We start from the raw sequence: 24,813 nt of genomic DNA, 5'->3' as shown, positions 1-24,813 counted from the left end.
CAGCTACACTAACTGACTCTTCTTCATTCTCTGACCTTCATTTCTGGAGTTCCCACAAGAATTCATCTTTTTGGTGCAATTTGTCCCAAGATGTCCATCAAGAGTTGAATGCAAAACAGATGGAGTGCTTCACAAAGTGTTAGGCACCATTTTGTATTTTCCTGAATCTATTCCATGTAGTTGGGCTCTGAAGAATGCTACAGGCAGTTGCCTGGGAGATCACACATGTGCCTGGAAAGGGGTATGGTATTTCTCCACAGCCTCTCAGTTGTTCAGAAGATCCTTTCTGACCAGAACTGAGGAACCTAATATGACCTCTTCTGAGAATCCTGCCTGGTTGGGGGTTTAGCCTTTTGAATAAGCTTTAGTTTGGGGAATCTGAATGTGAGCTTCTAGATTTCTGTGAGGATTGTCTCCTGAAGGTAGCAGGTTCCCTGAAGGTAGCAGTCTACTATTTCCCCAAAGTCACAAGAATTGGGAGCCGTTGTCTCAGCCTTTTGTGTGGGCTCAGTTTCTCTAGTTGTGTCTCACAGTCAATCACTTCCTTGCCATCCTGCTCCAGTTGGGTCTGATCTTCCAAACTGCAGTCATGAGGGGTTGGTATATAGCTTATTGCAAGAGTCTGGAGAGGTTTTACACCTTGACGTCTTTTCTCCTTCCTACTGGTGCAAGTTCAGAAATGTGCCTTGTGGTCATGGTACCATCACATTGCTGCATGCCAGTATGAGAGCTTTTGGATATTCTGCCCTGGAGACAGATTTATGACTTTTGACCTTGTGTAATTTCTAATTCTGAACCGTGCATTTTTTTTTTTTTTTCGTATTAGTCACTGTTTCTCCACATCCGAGGCCTGCCTTCCTTAGGGCATTTCAGTGGCACATTCCCATTGCAGCTCAAAATCCTCCTCTTCAATTTGGCATTACCTTCCCACAGATGCCTTATCTAGGCTGACATCCATGTATCTGTGACCAGGGATTCCAGGCTTGCTTGAATTTATCCCTTGGCAGAAGACCAGGCTCTGGGGAAGTCTGTGCTGGCAGGAGAAGCAGAAAGCCCTTCTCAATTATCTCAAGCTGGGTGATCAAGGACTGACCTTTTTTAGGATTGAGCATCACTAGAAGCTGCATTAACCACCAATTTCCAGGATTACCTCTGGTTGATCAGCTGATAAGTTTATTTCTTGTTCTTCATTACCCTGGCCAGGACACCAGTGCGTGCTCTGTATGCATTGCTCTCTACCTGCCTTGACATGGACATCACTCCTTCACATTGTCATGTTGATCTCAGGGTTCTGTCACTGATATCATCTGACCCAAACATCAACATGGCCCATGCGGGACTGATCATCTTTCTCCCCTTACCTGTACATCCACTGGTTTGGCAGTCAGGATAAGGGTGCCCTTTGGCTTATCCCTAGGGTGGTCATTTCATCTTCATTCCATTGGGGTTGTTTCTCAGCTTTAAGATCCTAGGCTAGCACCCTAGGATCACTTAGGGCTGCTTTTCCTCCTGATATTTAGGTAAATAGGACTCAAATATTCAATTTCATGGACTGTGTGTGAGCTCAGAGCTTTCTGCACAATTCCTGTGAATTCTAAACTTGAGTCCCCAGGGTCCCCACAAGGACCTCTTTGCTGACTTGGGTGCAAATCTAGGCCCATTCATACTTTCCTTCCAAATTTGACTCAAACCAAGCTCATATTCTGCCACTTCTGTGTTCTGTTTGTTTTTGTTTTTGGTAGGAAATAAGCTGCTACAGGCCAGCCAGCTTTCTTTATTCTCCTTCCCTCAATTATGATGAATATAGTTTTCTCTCTTTCCTTAGCTAAGCATTTCAGAGTTGGACCTTGCAGTAGTCACCGATATTATTCCAGGCTCAATTGCGGGCCATATTGCCAGCATGAAATAGGTCTGTGTTTACAAACAAGGACGTTGGTGATGATTATTTAACAGTATTTGGCTGAAGAGATGTGATCTAAATGTAGATACATTGAGAAAAATGAGAGTTAAACCACTTATTTCCCCATTCAGATATGTTTCCACAAAAAGCACATTAGCCTTTTTTCTTACTCCTTGAGCTTACTTTTTATTAAAATAATTGCATTCCTATTATTAAGTATTCACTGGATCCATATTGTAAATAAGATTTATAATATGCCTTAAATAAATGATACATACTAAGTTACAATTGGTACTTGGCTTAGTTCAACTACCCAGCTACTTTTAATCATCACTTAATGCAATTTTTTTTTTAAAGATTTTATTCATTTATTTGAGAGAGAGAATGAGATAGAGCATGAGAGGGGAGAGGGTCAGAGGGAGAAGCAGACTCCCCACTGAGCAGGGAGCCCGATGTGGGACTCGATCCTGGGACTCCAGGATCATGACCTGAGCCGAAGGCAGTTGCTTAACCAACTGAGCCACCCAGGCGCCCACTTAATGCAATTTTTAAACATAAGATGTTCATACCATTTTCTCTTCTTTTTTACTCACACATTTCAACATTTTTCCAGAGGCTTCAGAAATGTAATTCTTTTTTCCTTTTCTTTTCCTTCTTCCTCTTCTTCTTCTCCTCCTCTGCCTCTTTCTTCTTCTTCTGGTTTAGACTGATAACTTATTTACTTATGAGGTATAGTTGACACAGAAATATAATTCTTAACGCCCATACAATCTGTCATACTATCTGCATCTGCAAAAATCAAAATTTTTATTTCATTTCTGACATCTACAAATGCATTTGCACAGAAACCTGCTTTTAGCCTAGGGCTTTAGGTCAGACTGCCTGGGTCTGACTGTGGACTTGGCTCGGCAGAGGCTCTGTGATCTTGGCTAGGTCTTCCTTGCCCCGCTGTTCTCATCCACACAGGTCTGATAACGGGAGTACCCATGCCGGAGGATTGCTGTGAGTACCAAATGTGAATTACATGAAAAGCCTTTGGGTCAGTGTCCAGCACAGAGTAAGCCCTTGATAAAAGTTGCCTCTTAGTCTTTTCTCATTCTTATTCTTAATTTTTGCCAACATCTCCATTAGAAATTGCCATCTCGTTCCCCAGGCTGCCTGCATGTCTGCACAGGTTGTGCACTGCATATCCTTAATTCTCTTCATTCTTCACAGTTTATGGAGAATCCCTTGAAAATTCTCTACTCCTTGATTTAAGTGGCTTTCTGGGCAGAGTAAAATAAAGTAGTTTTGTGTGGGGGCCAGCTGGAGGCTTTGCATTAATTACAGGAGTAATAATAGTGCTCCCTAAGAAGGCAATTGTTACTTTTGGAAATCTCAGGTGAACAGTGCTTTCTAGAATAAATATGCTTTGGTCGGGACGCCTGGGTGGCTCGGTTGTTAAGCGTCTGCCTTCGGCTCAGGTCATGATCCCAGGGTCCTGGGATCGAGCCCCACATCGGGCTCCTTGCTCAGTGGGAAGCCTGCTTCTTCCCCTCCCACTCCCCCTGCTTGTGTTCCCTCTCTCACTCTGTCTCTCTCTGTCAAATAAATAAATAAAATCTTAAAAAAAAAATAAAATACACTTTGTTCGACAACAAGCAATTTTATTTCTTCACAGGTAGATGCAAACCAAGAGTCAACTAAGAACTTAAGAAGTTGTGTAAGGAGCTGTGTGGAATCGGAATGACTGCATTGTCTAGAAACCAACCTAGCTGACTTTCTGAATGAATTTGTCTTCAACTAATTTACTGTTGACCTGTACCCCTATAGCTAACTATATTGCTTACGAGTCCCAGTTAGACTACATGAAGTCTGCCAAGTTGAATTTCATTTCTCTGTCTCAATTTTTCACTCATCATTTCAAGAGAAACTTCACAGGAATGTAAAGTACTTTGAAATGTAAATACAACTATATATATTTTAATTATATATATATATAATAAACCACAAAATACTATGCAAATATCTTATTAAAATTGTATGTTTTCAGGGCGCCTGGGTGGCTCAGTCATTAAGCGTCTGGCTTCGGCTCAGGTCATGATCCCAGGGTCCTGAGATCGAGCCCCGCATCGGGCTCCCTGCTCTGCGGGAAGCCTGCTTTTTCCTCTCCTACTCTCCCTGCTTGTGTTCCCTCTCTCCCTGTGTCTCTCTCTGTCAAATAAATAAATAAAATCTTAAAAAAAATTGTATGTTTTCTCTGAAAGAAGATAAAGGTCCAAAGATTGTTTTAATTCACATTTTTTAGGAAGACTATCTTTCAATTAAAATTAGGAATAGTGGTCTTTGTGAATGAGGAAAAGTCTATTTAGATGTTGGTTTCATTCACATGGTGAGGGACTCCAGTTCAGATCTCTGTATAATATAGTGCTGTTTTTTTCTTTTCAGAAATGCCTTTAGTTTTCAAAGGTCATCTGTGTAAGCAGGTAAGACCAAGGTCATAGACCCTCCCTCACTGTGTGCTGATGAGGTTGTACTTTGGGTGAATTTTATTTTGGATCAGCAAAGACAAAGAGTATAATATGGTGGAAAGCACAGTGGATTTAAAATTAGCAGACCTGCATTTGCCTTTGATTCTCCTGAGTAATCTCAGATAAATTAATGAATCTTTCCCTACTACCTTGCTTTTCTATCCTCTTGCTGATCCCTCTGAAATGTATTGCATGTCTTAATTGTTCAGACACCCACCTACTGAGTATCAGTGGACTCAAATACAACCATTTGTTGTTATCTCCATAAAAACAATAAACATAATCTTTTTAGCCAGCTAGATTGTTTTCTAGCACTTCCTTGGAATCTCAGAGATAAATTTTGGTTCAGATCTCAGAGATTATCAGATGTCTGTTTTTTTCTTTGCATATTAATTTAATACTAAGCTTTAATTAGAAAATATATGATATTTATTAAAGTAAAAATGTTCTTTCATGTCCTCATATTCTATTAAAGACTTAAGAAATTATATACTTCCAAAGGAAGAAAGATATATTTAAAAAGTACAAAACATATATGAAAAAAATTTGTTGCTGTTAGAAACATGCTCCCCAAATTCATATGTGGAAGTTCTAACTGCTAGAATGTTATCTTACTTGGAAATAGGGTCATTGCAAATATAATTAGTTAAGATGAGGTTGTCCTAGAGTAGGGCGGGTTCCTAATGTGATATGACTGGTGTCCTTATAAAAAGGGGAAATTTGGACACAGGCACACCCTGGGAGAATGTCCATGAAGCCGAAGGCAGAGATCCAGGTGCTGCTTCTACAAGCCAGGGAATGCCAAAGATTGCCAGCAAGCCCCCAGAAACTAGGAGAGAAGCCCCAAAAGGCTTTTAGGAGATTGTTGGTAGAAATATAATTGTTAAAGGTGCTTCTGGTGAGGCCTCAGGTGGAAAGGAGGAACATGTCTTTGGAAACTGGAGAAAAGGAGATCCTTGTTAAAACGTGGCAGAGGACTTGGCTGAATTGTGTTCTATTTTTGGAAAATAGAACCTGTAAGCAACAGACTTGGATATTTAGCTGAGGAGATTTCTAAGCCAAGTGTTGAAGGGGTAGCCTGATTTCTTCCTTTGATCATAGTAAAATGGAAGAAGAGAGAGATGAATTGGCTGGACAACCATCTGCTAAAGAGATTAGGCCTGTGGCTTGTGATCCCACCAACCATCTCAGCAGAATGCCACCAGCTTGGACTTGAAGGGGATAGACATGGGATGGAATGAAGGCAGCCTGCTGGACTTCTAGGATTCCACAGGCAAAAAATGGGCTGACAGTGCTATTCAGCTGTGAACACATGAAAGAGAAGAATGACTGACCTCCCAAAGCAATTCAGAGGATGGCAAGGCTGCTGTGGCCAAAGCAGGGCTGCGGGGCTCAGGCCTTCAACCAGCTGTGGTGCCTGTGAGGCTGCATGAGCCTTCTGCTTAGGGCTTGCTGAGTCAATGTTGATTTGGCAAGTCAGCACCAGGTCTGAACTCTGCTCTCTGCATCGAACTCCTCAGTTTGGAACCTGGATTCTGCTCTTGGTTCCCATGCGGTTGGCATCCTTGGTGGACTTGGGCCACTTCTTTTCATCCCTCTTTGCCCTCTTTTGTGTTTCTGTTTTCTGTTGCGCTGTCTCAAAGTGGTATTTGTCGTAAGAAGAGAATCACAGGGTAGGACATTGGTATAGACCCCTATCATAAGCCTGTTGTTCAAGCCCCACTGACAGCCTGGTGAGTTTGTGGTTCTCACTGGACTCATGTCCAGTGGGACAGAATTTTCTGTGACTAATGAAACTTGATGAGGTTCTCCTACCATCCCAATTTTTTGTCCTACATGCTTGGTTTTGATCCATCAAGAGTGTTCCTTCATTTTTTTGCCTGCTGGGGTGCAGAGTGCCAAGTCTGTATTTGGAGGAGAATGACCATCAGGTTGGGGGCCTGAGACCAGAAATGTTCTACTGACCACTGCCAGCTTGCATGAGCATGTCTCAGTCACCTCCAGGAAAATCTGCTTCTTACATGTACTCTCATTTTGCTCCTAATTCTTGCGCCCATTTCTAAATGACATACCTTCACCCAGGGTAATTTGGGGCTTTGGTGGCCACTCTGGGTAAGCTTTGACTGGAACGAAATTGTTCATATGACAGATACTTTAGGAAAGAAAAGGAATATAATTTCTTAGACCCAATGGTCACCATTTTTGACAGGTGTGCAGAGCCCCCAAATGAAATTCTGATTCAAAACTTGTTTCCCTAAGAGTGTTTGACCAGAGCTAATGAGCTATTTGATTTTTGGCAACAATAGACTGGACTCATTTCCCTAGTAAATCCTCCTCTACCATGTCCTCGGTTGCTTTTCAATATCAGCTCTCTCTTTCCCCTCATCCTCTGATCTCTCTCCTTCCTCATCTTTGTCAACTGCTCCCTTCTCTTGTCCAGACCCCCTACTTTTTTTGTGATGACTCTCCTAGACTCCAAAATGCCAACTGCCTCTTAAGATCCACTCCTTCAGGAGCCAGCTATTCAGGCAACTCTAGAACTTGTATCTTGGGCCTGGACTGAATTAAAGATTTCTCTAAAAACACATACTATTCATGAAAGAATTCAGAATTATTTTGGGTACATATGATCCAAGGTTACCTGACCTCTATCAGCTTGTACACATGGTGGTCAGACCTCAGATGCTAAGTCCTGGCTGGCAAATGTTGGTTAGACTGCAAAGGGATCTATAGGATGCCTCTTTCTACAATAAACTTGAAGGTTAAAAAAAAGTTTAGAAAAGTTAAGTCTTCTAAAAGCCACATCTGAAACATTTCCAATAGAAATTGATTGGACCATAATTTAATCATGAAAAACAGAGAAAACATGCAACTATAGGAGATTTTCAGGAAAGACAAGAAAACACTTTCCAACAATATTCAGGAGTTTTAAAGAAGGAACCAGTGTAACAGTGGCCATTTAACTTCATTTTGTCAATGAAATTAAATCTGAAATTGGAGAACTAATTCAAAAACAGAAAATAGAATGGGAAATAGCCCCTTTATTTGAACTACAATAACTGGAAGGCCATTTTGAAGGAGCTTTAGAATAAAAATGAAATAGGACCCCAAATAAACTTACGCCCTGTAGATCAAGTAGCTAGGTATCACATTTCCCAGTTGATCACCTTCTGACAAGGACACTTACAGATATTGTAAATAGAAGGCAACCTGGAAAAAAAGATGGTCTCATCTTGCCAAGTAAAAACAAGACAAAGAAAACTCCTTCAAGGGGGTGTCTGGGTGGCTCAGTTGTTAAATGTCTGCGTTGGGCATGGGTCATGATCCCTGGGTCCTGGGATCGAGCCCTGCATCAGGCTCCCCGCTCAGCAAGGAGCATGCTTCTCCCTCTGCCTCTGCTGCTCCCCCTGCTTGTGCTCTCTCTCTCTGTGAAATAAATAAATAATTTTTTTAAAAAAAAAAGAAAGAAAAGAAAACTCCTTCAAGTCAGATCAGTGAGCATGCTTCAAGGAAAGCAAAAGCATCCAACACCCTGCCTTACCCTAAAATACTCAGTGGTGAGTTACCTATATAGATAGAGAGCCAACCTCACCAATTCCTGGTGGGTATGGTTGCTACTCTTTCTATGTTAAACTCTGACATCTTTGCTCAAACTCTTCCAGATAAACATGCCAAGAGGTGGTAGATGTTTCAGATAACACACAGCTTTTCCCAATCTCCCAGCTTTTATTGGTAACCTTTTGGCCCTTTGGCTGGAACATTCCTTACTTCTGTGATACCACCCTTGCACATTTAATAGGGAGAGACTTATTTTGCAAATGGAATTGTAATATGATATGCACAGTAGAGGAACTGTTTCTTGAGGTTCTAGTGGATTCTTCTACTTATAATCGGATGGTTTCTGCTCTGGATATACCTTTGCCTTCTCCATTATGTTTGATGTATACCCCAAGTCAAGATCTTGACCCCATACTTGAAATTCTATGGGCTTAAAAATTCCAATGAAATATGAAAAAAAAAAATGAAGCAGAACCCATTAATTCAAAAGGATCCACCAAACTGTTAGATAAATTTCCCTAATATTCCTTAAAGCCAGAAGCAAAGGAAGAGCTCAAATCTCTAGTTAAAATGTTTCTATCCCTTGTAATACTCTGTACTAGCTTTTTTGACTCTGGTCTTGCCAGGAAAGAAACCAAATTGGCAAGGATATTGATTTGTTCAAGACATCAAGGCTGTCAACAAAATTATCTCTTACTTTGTAGCAGTACCCAACCCAAATACCAATGATGTTCTTCAATTCTATCTGAAGCCACTTGCTTTACTACAGTATGACTCTGCTCTTTCTTTATTAGTGTGCCTTTAGACTAGGATAGTCAATACCTTTTTGCTTTCATTTGGGGAGGACAACAATACACCTAGACAGTCATGCCCCAGAGGGTCACTGTAGGCTCCTCCTATTTTTCCCAGGTCCTTAATACTTTAATCTAAATTTTCCTTGTGATTTGCATCACTATTCATTGTTGCAACACCTGACTTTTGCCAGTCTCCTGCCCCTGTAAGAAGAAGGGGAGCTTCACGATTTTCTTACCTCAGTTAGGGGATATTTTGTACCACACTCAGATTTATTAGAGATCCCCACTGAGAACTCAGACCTAACTCTATATGTTTATGGATCATTCCTCAAAGCTGAGACTAGAGAATATGCTATTACCAGTTTAAGCTGTCCTCTAGAATATAGTCCTTACCATAGGTAAAATCAACCCAGATGGCAAAATTTATTGCACTTACTAGAACTTGTCAACTAGCCAAAGAGCAGACTGCAAACATGCATATAGATATCGGTAATGCTTTCGGAGTAGTGCTTGACTTTGGAATGCTTTTGAAATAAAGAAGTGTTCTTTTTTTTTTTTTTTAAAAGATTTTATTTATTTGACAGAGAGAGACATAGCAAGAGAGGGAACGCAAGCAGGGGGAGTGGGAGAGAAGAAGCAGGCTTCCTGCAGAGCAGGGAGCCTGATGTGGGGCTCAATCCCAGGACCCTGGGATCATGACCCGAGCTGAAGGCAGACGCTTAACGACTGAGCCACCCAGGCGCCCCCAAAGAAGTGTTCTTATCTCTATTGGAATCCTTATCAGAAATGGGCAATGAGTTAGGGAACTTATAGATGCACTCCTACATCCAATAGAGGTGGCTACTATAAAGGTCAAGGCCCATGAAAAAAAAGATAATATGGATGCTAAAGGAAATACTCTAGCACATCATTATGACAAATAAGCAGTCTTAACCAAGGTTATGATCTTAATTAAACCCTCAAAGGATTTAACCATGTCATTATAAAATATCAGTGACTACCCCTGATTTTGAAAAGGAAGAATGGAAAAAAAATCTGGTTGCACCCTTCACTCTATTTCTGGCACTACCAAGGTGGCCACTTGGTGGTACCAGATTATTTCAAATAGATATTAGCTAAATTTCTCTATGAACTACTCATTATAGTACAAATTGGTTACCATCTTAAATCAACATTTGCGGGGAAACTTTCAAAGAATGGGTGGTTATTTTGAGGTCATATGTCACCTGTCAAGAACATAATCCTGAAAAAACTATAAAGAGGCATAGCCAGAAGACAAAGCCTCAGGGACCCTTTTGAACACCTTCAGATAGATTTTATCCAATTTCTAGCCTCCATGGGATTTTAATATGTTTTAGTTACTGTATGTCTATTTTTGGGATGGGTTGAAGCACTTGTCAAAAACAGTAGTATAGTAGTAAAACACTTGCTTGATTCTCTGTTTCCAATCTGGACATACCAACTTTTATATCATGTTACCGAAGTTTATACTTCATGGGAACCTTTATAGAAAAACTCTGTAAGGTATTACCTATTACTCAAGAGCTACATTACTTTTACCATGCATGATCTGGAATGATCCAAAGAACCAAAGTATTCTTACTTTAAAATTAACAAAATTTTCAGAAACCCTATAGCTCCTTTGGCCAAAGCTATTCTGAAATAGCCCTTATGGCCATTAAGTTTATTCCCTCTAAAACACATTAATTATGTCCCTATTAATTGGTAAGTTGAAGTCCGATCAATTTAAGATTTTACTTCCAATACAAGAGTCTGCCATGCTGCATGCAGACCTAGTAAAATATTGCGAGTAACTCATGTACTATAACCAGACTATCACCAGCAGATTAACTCAACATCCCACAATATCATCCTGAACAGCTTCGTCATGAGACTTCAACTGTGAGATTTCGCGTATTAGAAGAGACATCAGAGAAAAACTGTTCTTGAATCATTTCGGAAGGGATCATATGTTCTGTAAACAACAAACACTCCAGGGAGTCAAGTTTTGGGTTCACATTTCACAGCCAAAGAAGCAGTTCAGAGGAGCACACAATTGGAAGGTACTCCAAAAGGGGACCTCAAACTGGATTCTTAGAAATCTAGTAAGAGCTGGTCTTCGGAAGTATACAATTGACCCGAGACCTTAGGAACAAGTATATGCCGTCAGATAGTGGAAGCTCTGCCCAAGAATGTGGACAAAGACCTCTGGTCTAATTCTTGTTTTGTTTTCATCTGTTCATTTAGCCTCATTCTTATTTTTTCTAGACCCCTGGTTGTTGTCAATCCATATGGGATCTTTTAATGGCTTCTTTTGTCTTTGTTATAACTTAAGTATGAACCTACTCATGTTCTAACAGCATTCTTAGATTATCCCAAACAATACCCACTGCCTTCACCCTACTGACTGCTGGATATGCCATCCATCAGCAACCCCCCATGACACAAACCTCTGGGCCATTCTGGTTTCATCCAATGCGACAGTCATAGACAATGGCATTGCCACTTGCACCATAGACAACTGACCCTAAACAGGTCATCTTAATTACACCTTAACATCTTGACTTTGCTCGTGTTTCTCTCTCCCAGAAAAAGAACTATTTATTACACTCTGTTGATCAGACCCTAGGAAAGTCTAGATTTGAATTCAACAAACATTGTAGGGTGATAAGCCAAATAGACTCTAATAGAGATCCAAATGTAACCCAGCTAGTGTAAAGCCTTGGTTTCAATCTCATATCACAAACAGCTGCTTTTTTCCTGATCTCCATGTGCCCCTACAGGTATTATTTCCTTTACAGCTGGGATGCCTTGTTCTGTTTGCCTTTAACACCTCATGTACTTTAAAAATAGTATTATGAGAATTGTTCATACACAGAGGCCCTATTTCTATAAATCACGAAGGCTGGAAATTCTGACTCTCATGTGGGCTCCAAAACAAAGCCACCCTTGATTGTTCAGGCACTCTACTGGGAGGAATTATTGACCCACTGTTTATGTGACTAATCAGAGCAGTGTTACCAATGGGCACTAGCTCTTGTACAGGTTATTAATGATACCACCTCTGCCCTCACTGGAATACAATTTGGTCTCAACTCATTGGCATGAGGAGTAATGGACATTGCTCTAGATGTTTTCATTGGTTAGTTATGGTGGAGTTTGGGCCATTGCTAATACTTTTTGCTGAGCTCAGGTCAATAATACAGACAGGGTGGAGCAGGTTTTACATTGCCTTAGGGAAAAAGCTACTTGATTCTGTTAAGGTTGATCCTCATGGCCTATATGGGATTTGTTCTTGGCTTGCGTTGGGATTTCCAGGTCTGAAGCATTTTACAGGGACTATAAACTGTTCTTGTTTTTGTCAGGATGCTGGTCTGTCGGCATTCTACCCAGAGTCTTAAATGCTTCTCCGCAGCTGTTCTCTGATTGCCAAGATGCTACAATAATAAAAAGATTAAGAAGATCCCACAATGCAGTTGGCCATGGAGAAAATTCTACAGTCCAGAAATGGTGACAATCTGGACCCCTAGCCTTCTCTGTATTGGTTGGTTGACCAAAAGGTGGGGCTGAGAGACTGAATAGGCAAATGGACAGTGGCCAGACCATCTATGACAACAGAATTCTGACTCACACCAGCAGCAACCAGTCCAGGGAGCCAAACCAGAACCTCTTCAGTGACTGTCCCAGAATAGTCAGCTTGAACAATGACAGTTTCCCTAATTTTTGTTCCCACCCCAGACCTGTTTCTGGTTCAGGACCAACCAGAGAAAGCCAGATATGCTTCTCAAACCAATTCAGTCAGATGCCTCACCTCTAGTTAGCCCACCCCTACCTACTACCCTGGGGAAATACCCTTCTGGCAGGGCATCCCTGAAGCCTTGCTTTTCTTCCCTGCGCAGCTCTCCTGCTCCCCTGCCTGCCTTTGAGTCTCCGCCAAGCTCACGGTGGTGGCTGACTCGCTGGCCACAGCAAGTGCCGAATAAACAGGCTGTTTGTTCTCACTTGCGGAGTCTATTTATTTCCACACTTGCCAGCAATAAAGAATAAAGGGCACTCTCCCTAATTAAGAATAATGTGCATATGGGTATGGGGGAGGAGGGAAGTCTGGGTAGGAGAGGGAAGAAAAGGGCAGTCTCATTTAGTACAAGGATGAAATAGAGAATATTTTCCGAGTTGCAATTTTCTTTACTTCCAGATAATAACCTTTTCCTAGTCATCATCTTGCACACGGGGGACAACTAATACATGTTTGTCAGATGAATGGGTGGATGGAAGCTTGTTCTCCCCCTCCTGCATCCCCCACAGTAACTCTCGGAGCTCCTATTGTCTGCAGGATATTATTGAGCTGGACAGCTGGCCCTGGACAGAACCGCACAAGCTGGTTTCATGCTCATCCTTCTGATCTTTCTTTTGGTGCTAAAGTTAGGTTCTATTGTTCTAGGATCCATAAGTTCAAAAAGGTTGCTATTTAAAATTAGATTCCTGAGGCGCCTAGGTGGCTCAGTTGGTTAAGCCTCTGCCTTCGGCTAGGGTTGTGATCTTGGGGTCCCAAGATCGGCTAGGGTTGTGATCTTGGGGTCCTAGGATGGAGCCCCAGGTTGGGCTCCCTGCTCAGCAGTGGAGGTCTGCTTCTCCCTCTCCCTCTGCCTCCTCCCCCCTGCTCATGGTCTGTCTCTGTCTCTCTCTCTCAAATAAATAAATAAAATTAAAAAAAATATTAGATTCCTTTAATTCAAGAGAAAGACCTTGTATGTTTTCAAGGGTAGCAATGATTTAGGAGTATTTTATTCTGAAGAAATTATGCAAGAGGTATTTTTAAATTGTTGAAGTCCTAGGATTGTGGTTTTATAGGATGCATGATTTATTCCTGCAGCAAATGATTATAAGCATTTAAGCAAGTTTCAGTAGATTAAGCTAAAGTAAAACACTGGTGAAAGGTATGACTTTATATTAAAATCTCTATGGAGACAGTGCATCTGGTTGGACTAAGTGAGTCATGGTTCTGGGTAAGCATGACGTACACAAGTTCACCCTGCACTTGCTCTAGTCTTCTGCTCCCCCGGTATTCTCCTTCTAATCATTCCTCCCTTATTTTTTTTTCTTGCAACAGTTTACTCACCAACTGTAAACACGCTTTTTTTTTAAATAAATGGGGGACACCTGCCTCAACTTTCCTGACTTTGGTTGCCTTCTGCAGCTAACTTTCCTGACGCTCTGCATCTCTCTTTCCTATCTCTTACCCTGGGTGCTATTTTATACTCATTTTATGATCATTTGATCAGTAAGCTAGGAGAACCATGTGTGTGTGTGTGTGTGTGTTTTAAGATTTTATTTATTTATTTGAGAGAGAATGAGAGCACAAGCAGGAGACAGAGGAAGAGGGAGAAACAGACTCCCCGCCGAGCAGGGAGCAGGACGTGGGGCTATCCAAGGACTCTGGGATCGTGACTTGAGCTGAAGGCAGATGCTTAACCCACTAAGCCACCCAGGCGCCCTGGAACTATGTCTGTTTTGCTCATGCTTGGCTCAGTAAATACAGAATTAGTGGAACAGAAGCATCAAAATCATCTAATTACCTGTTTTCATATCTCTTTCCTCAATAGGCAAAGCTGCTTTCTGAGAACCCAGTGGTGAGCTGTTTCATCACGCTGCACTTTGGACACGTAATAAATGCCTGTTGTTGAAAGAAACTGGTTCTGTCTATCCAGTGTCATTATACCATCCCTGGGGGAAGCCTGAACCAAATATAGTACCAACGTGCCTGACCGAGGAGAAGCCAATAATAAATTACAAAGGAAAGATGTGGCCACATCAGGGAAACCTGCTCTATTTCTTGCAGAAAATGCGTGATCAAATCAAGGGTTAATTTACCTTGAGTGGCACTGGCTTTATTGTCCTTTTGGTTTCTAGGCTGTTTGATAATTGGGTTAGTAAGTTGGTGAAGGAACTAGGAAATTTTTATTAGAATGTCATGGAAAACTTGGTCTGAGAATCAGACCTGGCTTCTTCTTTCTATTGTGTCTTTGGCTAATGATGGGCAAAAATATTGTACTCTCCATGCTGTAATTTTCTCAGCTTAAATGAAGATTCAGGAAGAAACATCTCTTAAATTTTTAACCTCAAAATCCTCTGTGCCTTGTAAAATAAGACAGGGTGTTAAGTTTGAATTTTCATAGATTTTATTTATTTCAGCCACTCATTTTGGCAAGTTTTGTTTCATATAACATTCATATAACAGAATAAGATTCTCTCTCTATTTTCATAACCACCTGGTCTTTCCAGGCTGTCTTCGCGATGATTTCCTACTCCTCATGAACATATATGTCAATTAATTGTGCTCTGGCCCAGTTCTCTAATTATCTATGTATGGTGCATTTTATGTGTGTAGTAAGAATTCTTTTTTTCTAACCCATTATGGAGACATGGTGCAGTGCATGGGCTTGTACGTCAGACACAACTGGGTTCCAGTCCCAGATCTGGCACTCAGTAGCTGTGTTATGATGACAATCTATACTACTGGCTTTAATTCCCATTCCTTCCCCTAATAAAGGATGATGGGGATGATATCTGTACCATGTTGTAGTGTTTGTAAGGATGAGATGCAATACTGCGGAGCCTCCGGAGTGGCTGTGATTGAGTTCCCAATGTGTTCCCAGGGCTGTAGTTCACAGTAGGTTCTCAGGCAATGGGCTTTTCACCTTCTACTGTATTCAGGAAGCCTCTTGAATCAAGCAACTCTTTCCTCTTTGTAACTGCTACCTCCCTATAACCAGAAATTGTCAGAGTAGGAGCTTAATATTGGTTGATGTGAAAGACAGCTTAACACCTAGAAGGAATATAGAGTTGAGGAATGTTTTCTTCAGGTCAGGGAATTAGAAGGGGGATCAAACCAATAAAATGTAAATGTCATGGGGAACAAGGGCGACAGGAGACTTCCCATGAAGGGTGAGGTACAACAGTGGCTGAGCTCTCAGGGTAGACTGAAAAACAATTCTCCCATTAAAATGTTTCTCCTCTGGTTCATCTCGGCAAGGTGGCAGAACTGTAAAACTGTTGTGCATTATTTCCCGGTAAATCATGATGGAAATGCTATGAGTTTGTGCAGGAGAACTTAAAGGATTCATCATGGTTTATTCCATTACAATAAACACCAAAGAAAGTAATAATGGTATGCCATTTATTATGTAGTATCGTCAACCTTTTTATATGTTAGACAGGATCTCTACAGGCTTGCTAATGGTATATAGGCCATAAAACCTTTACACAATAATGTTTAACTGTATCTGAAATAGTGCAATCTTCTGGTGGTTGCATAACTGGTCTGGTTCGAAAATCTTTTCTAGGAGAATAGCAGAAGTGCAACCAAAGGCCTCTGGGAATTTTTTTTTTTTCCAGAACAGATGACCATTGATTGACAAATACTTGTTGCTTGTATATGATTTCCAAGGCTTCGTCCTGGTCATGTATGATAGCATATGTCTATGAGCAGTCATGATTACAGCAGGTACTTCAAATTAACAAATCAAACAAAAAGTAAAATTGAGGCTTAAGGGATGCAGACTCCCAAAATCTGAACTGGACTTCCTTGTTAGGCTTTATTCTCTTTTGCTTTAACTGGATCTCTAATCAAATGTTCTTTTCACTTAACTTCTAGAAAACAAGTATCAATGCATTGAGAACGAACAGATAGGAACTGTTAAAATATTTCCAATAGTGAATCTGAAATGAACAATGTTTTGTTCCATGGAAGTGCCTGCCACTGGTTTTCTCCCCCACTTCTCCTCCTCCCCATGCCCTGGTTTCATGCTTCCTCTTTCTCTCCTCTTCTTTGTCTTCATCCTTATCTTTCTCCAAGCTTGAGAAATCCTTTCTCCTCATCAAATGAATGGCTATATCATAACACACAGCAGTCCTTCATCAGAAAGGATTTGCAGGATGTCACAAGGTCCAAGCCCATAGTTTCAGATTCAATCACCCTGAAAAACCCATAGATGATTGTTGATCTGGTTCTTATACTTGACTGCCTCATTCTCAGCTGAAGTGGTAATAAGGAACGGTAAATTTCTATGGGGGAGAATGTCTCCAAAAATTACCTTGCTTTATATAGGAGGGTCTATTCCTAGAATTCCAAGAAAGGTTCAGGACCAACTACCCATGAATATATGAAGCAAACGGCACATAGAACAGTCTCATGATGCCACAGGTTAGGGTGTAATACATGGAGTGATTTATCTCATTATAAACCAAGATTTACCCTTTGTCTGTACTTCTTCCCAACTGACTGAATACTGATCAGTGGGAAAAATCGAATGTTTTCTCCCATTTTAGCAGAGCACTGCCATGTAGACTATGATTCAGAGTGATTAGTTTCCATGTAAAAATGAAACATGTCCTACTAATCCCATGCCTACCAAATACATTAAACTTTTCCTGTATCAAATGAAAAATTCTCTTGTGAGTAATGAACAAGAATTTACAAAGAACTTGGCTGAGGCTATGGACAAAGAAAGACCCTAAATACGGAGCTGAAGGTTTCCTTTTGGCCTGTGATCTCTTGCAGTGATCAATCAAAATGAGTCCAACAGGAACCTAGAAGATTTGAAATGGATCATTTAAATCAGGAGGATGGTAGAGTAGTGGTGAACGTCTAGTGGGTTTTAAGCACCGGAAACAGGAATTCCTTCTGCTGTGCGATGGCAGAACAATCTGTTATTTCTGTAAACGCATTGCTCAGCTCCATCGGAGTAGAAGGACGTTGTCTGAAGATGGGTCAAGGTTATTCCAATTAGAGGAATTCCAGAAGGTGGTTTCTGTTGCAGGTGTTGCAGGGAAATTTCTGGTGACCCAATCCAGTGTAGCCTGGGTCCCTACCAGTCCCACTACTTTGGTAGGACTCACAGGTGCCAGAGATGGAACCGCAGCAAAGTCAGCCCTGAAATTAACATTGACCTTCTTTTTCAAAAAGGCATAACTGAGTGTTAAGGTCCATATAAGTATTCTTTTTTTTTTTTTTCAGATGATAGGTCTATTTTATAACTTAAAAAGAATGTGTTATATTCCTGTGATACTAGACTTTTGTAATGGAGAATGACAGATTGGTCAGGGGAAAGGGAGATCCTCATTTTCCAAGGGAGGAATGCATGGGCAGTCAAATGAGCTCAGGCTTTGAAGCTGGCAGGGCAAGCTGAAAGCCTCACTGTCTCTGGGAGGAGAGGCAAATCACTTACCCTTTCTGAGTGGCAGTGTCCCTATCTATTAAGGGAGCATGATAAACCCTGCCAGTAGAGATAATGTAGCAGTGCGTGGGACATAGTAGATGGTCAATACATTTCAGCTATCATAATTAAGAAAATGTTTGTCTGGTAAATGCAGAATGTCAATTAAATCCCAGGGGAAAGTTAGAACTACATAAGATACCTCTGTGACACTGTTTATGTGCAATTGATTTGACCGTGTAAATAATACTTACCAATAAATAGAGCCTTTTCCCCCAACAAATAACTTCCTAAGAAAAAGCTTAACCAGACTCCATCAGCATGTATTTGAAAATATTTTCTAATTCTGAGCACTCTTACACGTGATTAGGACAGAGAGGTGGTGGAGTGCTGTGCTCAGCTGCCTGGATTTAAATCCCACCTCTGCTGTACAGTATAACAGAACATACTCAGAGTAGAGCAGAGGCTGCGAGGACCTAGCTCCCCGATCTGGACCGAAGTTCTTCATCTGAGAAATGAGGAGAATCGTAGTACCCATTTCGAAGATGGCAATTAGGATTAAACACAAACCATGCAGAGCATGTAAAGCGAGAAAGTGCTCAACATATGCTTATTATTTTAAGTGTTTGTAGTTTGAGTCAGAGATTTGGGCAATACAAAACTTAGAAGAGTTTACCCTGATAATGTAGCGCCATCTTGTGTCTTGGGGGTATTTCAGGAGGTAACTGGTCAACAAAAGAGATGAACAGCTATTAAATTTAACCCTTTCTAAGTGTCAAAGGTGATTGAGACTTTCTTCCTCCACATTCCATGTCTTTAACATTAGATACGATATTTTGGATGCCTTATCAGATAATGAATATAAAGCCTGGTTTGGCAATGGTTGGGATCTAGGAACTGATTGATTAGAAGCATGAGACCTTTAGAAGCATACTGTTAGAAGCATAATACCTAAAAACTTTATACCCATAAAACCATTAGAAGAATAATACCTAAAAACTTAAATTGGCTTCCTGTCAAAGGGGGCACTTAAATGAGCCAAGGCTGAGGTCCGAGATAGACTCTTCATGCAGAGAACAGATGGGAAACAATAAGGTCAAAGACGTTGAATGTCTTGCTAGCGTTCTTGACTTCTATTATTCTGCCAGAATTGTCGGTCGCTCATGCATACAAGTCAACACCCCCTTGAGCGTTCAGACAGGATGTGTTCTCATTAAAATTAAAGATAAAAAGATTAGTACTCACTGGAGGACACGTTTTGTGGATATCTTCAATTAAATCTCCATAGTTTATAACTGTATTTAATTTCCTCACACAGAACCTAGTAAAGAGCTACAATACCTTCGAGGACCACAAACATTTCGTGACAAAAGGAGCCCATGAGATAAATAAAAAATGGGAAAACCTACAGAATAGACAGAAACTTCACTAACATCTTCAATTTTTTAAAAAATTGGCTCTGTGCCCATGTTTTAATGATCTAGAATTTTCAGTAACTCCCTGAGAAACTTGAGAATTCTATAAGAGCAAAAATATTGAAGAAGAGAGACATTTCACATAAAGGTAAAGATGCATGATGGCCTGTTTGGTACCATGAGTCTTTGATTCCACCTACCACTGCCACCAGATGTGTTCTGTGTATTCCCGACCTTGACCTTTGTCTGTAATTCTTTTATCACAGCTGTAGGTGTATTCTACAGCTCTGTATCTTCCATCAAGCCTTTTACTAGCCATTCACCAGAAAAATACTGGCTCCCAGACAATTTTTAGGCTTCAGTCCTCTCGTTTTTCAGGTTAGACTCATGTACCTTAAATTTAACTGTTTTTTGCACCTGCATGTGCTCTCTGCTCTACAGGCTCAGCTGATACTAAAGGGGTGTATGTAGCTTGCAAGGATTTTTCATTCTGGAGTGGTAAATACAGATTTATATAGATATATAAAACTGAAGTTTCTTCTGTGTCAATGATGGAAAAGATAACTTGATTTTTTTCCCCATAATGGGATTTATCCTGATAACTTTCAAACCGAAGACCATACCCACAAAATTTGTAATGCGTATTCATGACTTCCAAAAAAAAAAAAAATAGCTATTAATGGACACCGCATACTCTTTTCTGTTGTATTCGCCTCCCTTTTTACTTTATTTTCAAAACTCCTTATGGAAATACCAAACAGTAATTGAAAAAATGGTATTTTTTCAAGATAATGAAATTTTAATTTGCTGTTATAAATAAAGGAGAAAATAAGTGCATGAAACAAAGATCCATTAGCATCCCATTTTCAAAGTGTTTTACTCCCTGTTTGTTACATGGTGGATAAGTTGGCTCACACATACACAAAAAATGCTATTATCTTAGTGATTGTTATTTTGTTACCATTTTCAAAGGGGAGAAATGATCATCTTTAGGAAGTTTGGTACTGGGTAGATATATCTCTATATATGATCAAACTGGCCAGATGTCACTCTAAGGCTCAGAATTGTTATATGTGAAAATAATTCCGGCATGATAAGAATTTAGCCTCTCTCCAAGCCCAGATCCTAGCCCTACTCATGTGACCCCTTGCATTTGGGTCTTGTGAATACTTCCAGAAATGTTCATTGCATGGTCACTCACAAACAGGCACATGAATATTTTATATATCCTCTTTTTGAGGATACAATTATTGTCCTAGGTAGATTGATTGTTCTCCCTTAGATTTTCTTAAGCTATTAGTAAACATAGATGTACTTCTTGCTTTTTGAAAAATAATTATTTAGGATAATCTATTATATACACGTTTATCCTATATGCTGCATTAACAGAAGTTGGCAAATTCTGGCTACTGACCCACTGCCTGTTTTTATAAAGTTTTGTTGGAACACAACCACATTCATGTATTGTCCATGGCTGCTTTTCCACTACCAGGCAAGTTTGAGTAGTTGTGACAGAGACCACGTGGCCCACAAACCTTGATTATTTACCAACTGGCCCTTTAAGAAACTGTTTTTCGACCCCTGCAATATGATACGATATGTATGACGTAGAGGAACATGCACTTATGTGTACTGCTTGTTGAATTCTAACAAAATGAACACACCCATGTCACCTGCATCCAGATCAAGAGACAGAATATTGCCAGAGCCCCCTCATGCTGACTTCCTTTCAATATTGACAGCCTTTTAAAAAAATTCCCTTGTAATATTCCATCGTTTGGATGGAATAATTTGTTAAACATTTTCCTATTCATGGGCATGTACGTGCTTTTGTTTTTGGTTACAAACAATGCTTCATTTAACATCTTTGTACATATTTTTTTGTACCCTGGAAGCTATATATGTAGGATAATTTACTAGAAGCAGAATTTCGGAGTCAGAGGAAATGAGCATTTTAAATTATAATTCTTGCCATGTAACACTCTAAAGATGTTATACCATTTTGTACCCTATACCAGGAATCAGAATGCCTTCCACATTGTAAGCTAGCTAATGGGTTAATCTTTGCCTTCTGGTATTTGACAATTGTATGTCATTTTAAACTTCATTTTTATTATTTTAATTTGGAGTGAGATTGCACATCCCTTCATTTGTCATAAAAATGCTATTTCTTTTGGAGGGGATTGTTTTATGACGAGTTGTTCTAAATTTTCTGTAGCAATTGATCTGTTAAATATTTTGTCTTTTGTCAGTGAGTATTAGCTATTTACAGTTACTTCGATTAATGTCCTTTGCATGCAATTCTGCAAATATTTTTGTACAGAAACAAACAAAATCTTCCTTGTGATTCTTTTAATTTCTCTCTGTGTTGGAGACTATGTCTCAATTCTCACTTTTAAATGCTGTAAGCTTATGCTTTCTGGTTTTCTTTATACACTTTTTTTTTCTAAGAAAAAACTCTTAGGCCTATTGTTCAATAGTTTTCTTTTGTTCTGTTATTTCATTGCTTTAATTTTTCTGCATTACTTTTTATATTTTGCTTTTTTGTATTATTTTTCTGTTCATTTCTCCAGCTTTTTAATTTTAATGAATAACTCAATTATTTTAATTACTTTTTATTTAGCAACTTAGTATTTAAAGCTGTAGGTTTTCCTCCAAATACTGGTCAAATGATGAATGGGTAAACAAAATGTGGTATATCCAGACAATGGTGTATTATTCAGCCATAAAGGGAAATGAAATATAGATACAAGTTAAAACATGAGAAACCTTGAAAAACACTATATGATATTTATTGTGTTATTATAAATTATTTGCATTAAATAATGCATATATTTATTACATTAAAATTCTGATAGTACTATCAATATTAATATTTTTTAGATATTGTGCAACTTGGCTTTTTATTTTCCCTTTGAGCCAGGGAGTATTTAAAGGAGAGTTTTCAGATATTATTGGTGGTTTGACATTTTTATTGTCCATTTGCACTATTAATTTCCAAAGTTTTATATTGTTATCAGAGAGCTCAGAGATTATAGGCTAATTTGTTGAGTGTATTGAAGGCTTCTTTGTGGCAAAAAGTATGGCCATGTAAAAACAATGCTTTTTGGGTGTCTAAAAAGGAGATACAGGCTCTGGTTTCATGATGCAGAATCTGATATGTCTATCAGCTAGAACATGTTAATCAGGTAGTTTAGATTTGTAATTATCTAATTTATTTTTTTACTCTATTTTTTTAAGATTTATTTATTTATCTGAGAGAAAGAGAGTGAGAGCTCGTGAATGGGAGGGGGGGCAGAGGGAGAGGGAGAAGCAGGATCCTGGCTGAATGGGGAACACAACGCGGGGCTCAGTCCCACAACCCTGAGATCACAGCCTGAACTGAAACCAAGAGTCGGAAGCTCAACCGACTGAGCCACCCAGACACCCCTCTACTTTATTTTTGATGGCCAGAAAACAAGGAGTAAAAACATCATACTGGCTCCATATTCCATTTGTCTCTGTCTGTTCTTGCTTCATAAATGTTTCTTGTTTTCTTGTGTGAAGATTTGTGACAGGCCCTCATGTGGCTTGTGACTTCTGTCATCATGAAGTTCACTTCTTGGTTTCACTGACTGCTTCACGCTTTGCATTCAACTAGGACTAGTATTCATCATTGCCTCCTGATTTCTTTTTGTTTCCATTTGCTTGTATATTGTTAACCATTGCTTTTCTGTCAACATTTCCACATCTTTGATTTGGGTCTCTTGTTTACAGCATGTGGATGGATTTTATGTTTTATGCAATCTAAGAAATATTTTCTCCTAAAAGATGAGTTAATCATATTAGCATTTATTGATGTGACAGTTTATTTGATGTGTTCATTTTTGTTTAACCTATGTTTTCAGTTCGTTGTCTACATTTTGGTACATAATTTGTGTTTTCATGCCTGACTCTGTGCTGTGTTCTTTCTGGGAGCCTGCTTTGTTTTCAGTTTTTGTCATTAATATTGTTTTTGTTTGTTTTTATTTTGTTGTGATTGTTTTACCTTTTAATAATAAACTTAACCTGATGTTCTTTGATTTATGAACCTCTAACAGTGCCTATTGATGTCCCACTCTGAAAGAGGAAATAATTAGTGCAGATTTAATGGTTTTTACTGCCTTTTGTGTCTTTGACCTCTGGTTTTTGGCTTGCTTCTTTTTTATCTTTTGAGGGGAATCTTATCTCTACCTTTCATCTTCCTACCTCTGCCCCTCCTCATGTACTGGGGGTATTATAACCTGACCATAATGCTGTATGTGATTTAAAAAATTTTTTTTAATTTAAATTTAAATTTTTTTTTAGAGAGAGAGAGCGTGTGCAAGCCGGGGGGGAGGGGTAGAGGGAGAGAGAGAGAGAATCTCAAGCAAGTTCCACGCTGAGCGTGGAGCCCTGAGGGGGGCTTGATCTTACCAGTTGGACGCTTAAGCAACTGAGCCATGCAGGTGCCCCTGTGATTATCTCTATAGTTTGTTTTTTTTAAAGATTTATTTATTATTAATTAATTAATTAATTAATTAATTAATTTGACAGAGAGAGGGAGAAGGAGAGAGCACAAGCAGGGGGAACAGCAGAGGGAAAAGCAAGCTCCCTGCTGAACAGGGAGACCAACATGAGGTTTGATCCCAGCACCCTGGGATCATGACCTAAGCTGAAGGCAGATGCTTCACCAACTGAGCCACCCAGGTGTCCCTCTATAGTTTATATAACACACTCAAACTTCTATTTCTTGCTTTTCAGTATTAAACAGTACTCATCGAGTCTCTGGTATGAGAAATGAGCTAATCAACAACTAACTGTCCTTTACTTTCTTCCAAAAGCTGTATTCGTAGGAGTGTCTTTCTGTAAGTTCATGCATATGTCACTGAATTCTTACACCTAGTTTTCACACACTGTGGGTTGGGGTTATGGCAGTTTTGGGGTGGCTATTTTTGTGCATATACACATTATATACATGCATTATATCAGTATAAGAATCATAAATTTATGTAAGTCTTGGTATTGTTTTATATTACATAAATACATTATACATTTTGTTATATAATATATTTTATATCATATATATTATATAAGCTATTATCTTTCTATATTTTAGACTATGGTAAAATACACATAATGTAAAAATGCACCATTTTAAAGTGTACAGTTTAGTGGTATTTAGTACTTTCATAGTGCTGTGTAATCCTTACCACTATCTAGATCCAGAACATTCAACATCCTAAAAGGAAATTTCTCATCTATTAAGCAGTTACTCCTTATTCTTCCCTATTCCCAGACTGGTAACTAATCTGTTCATTTGTTTGTTCCTTTCTTCTTCCTTCCTTCCTTCCTCTCTTTCTCTTTTTCTTTCTTTCTTTCTTTCTTTCTTTCTTTCTTTCTTTCTTTCTTTCTTTCTTTCTT

Source organism: Neomonachus schauinslandi, chromosome 3, assembly GCF_002201575.2.
Source record: "Neomonachus schauinslandi chromosome 3, ASM220157v2, whole genome shotgun sequence".
Lineage (NCBI taxonomy): Eukaryota > Metazoa > Chordata > Mammalia > Carnivora > Phocidae > Neomonachus > Neomonachus schauinslandi.
Note: the sequence above shows the minus strand (reverse complement) of the source record.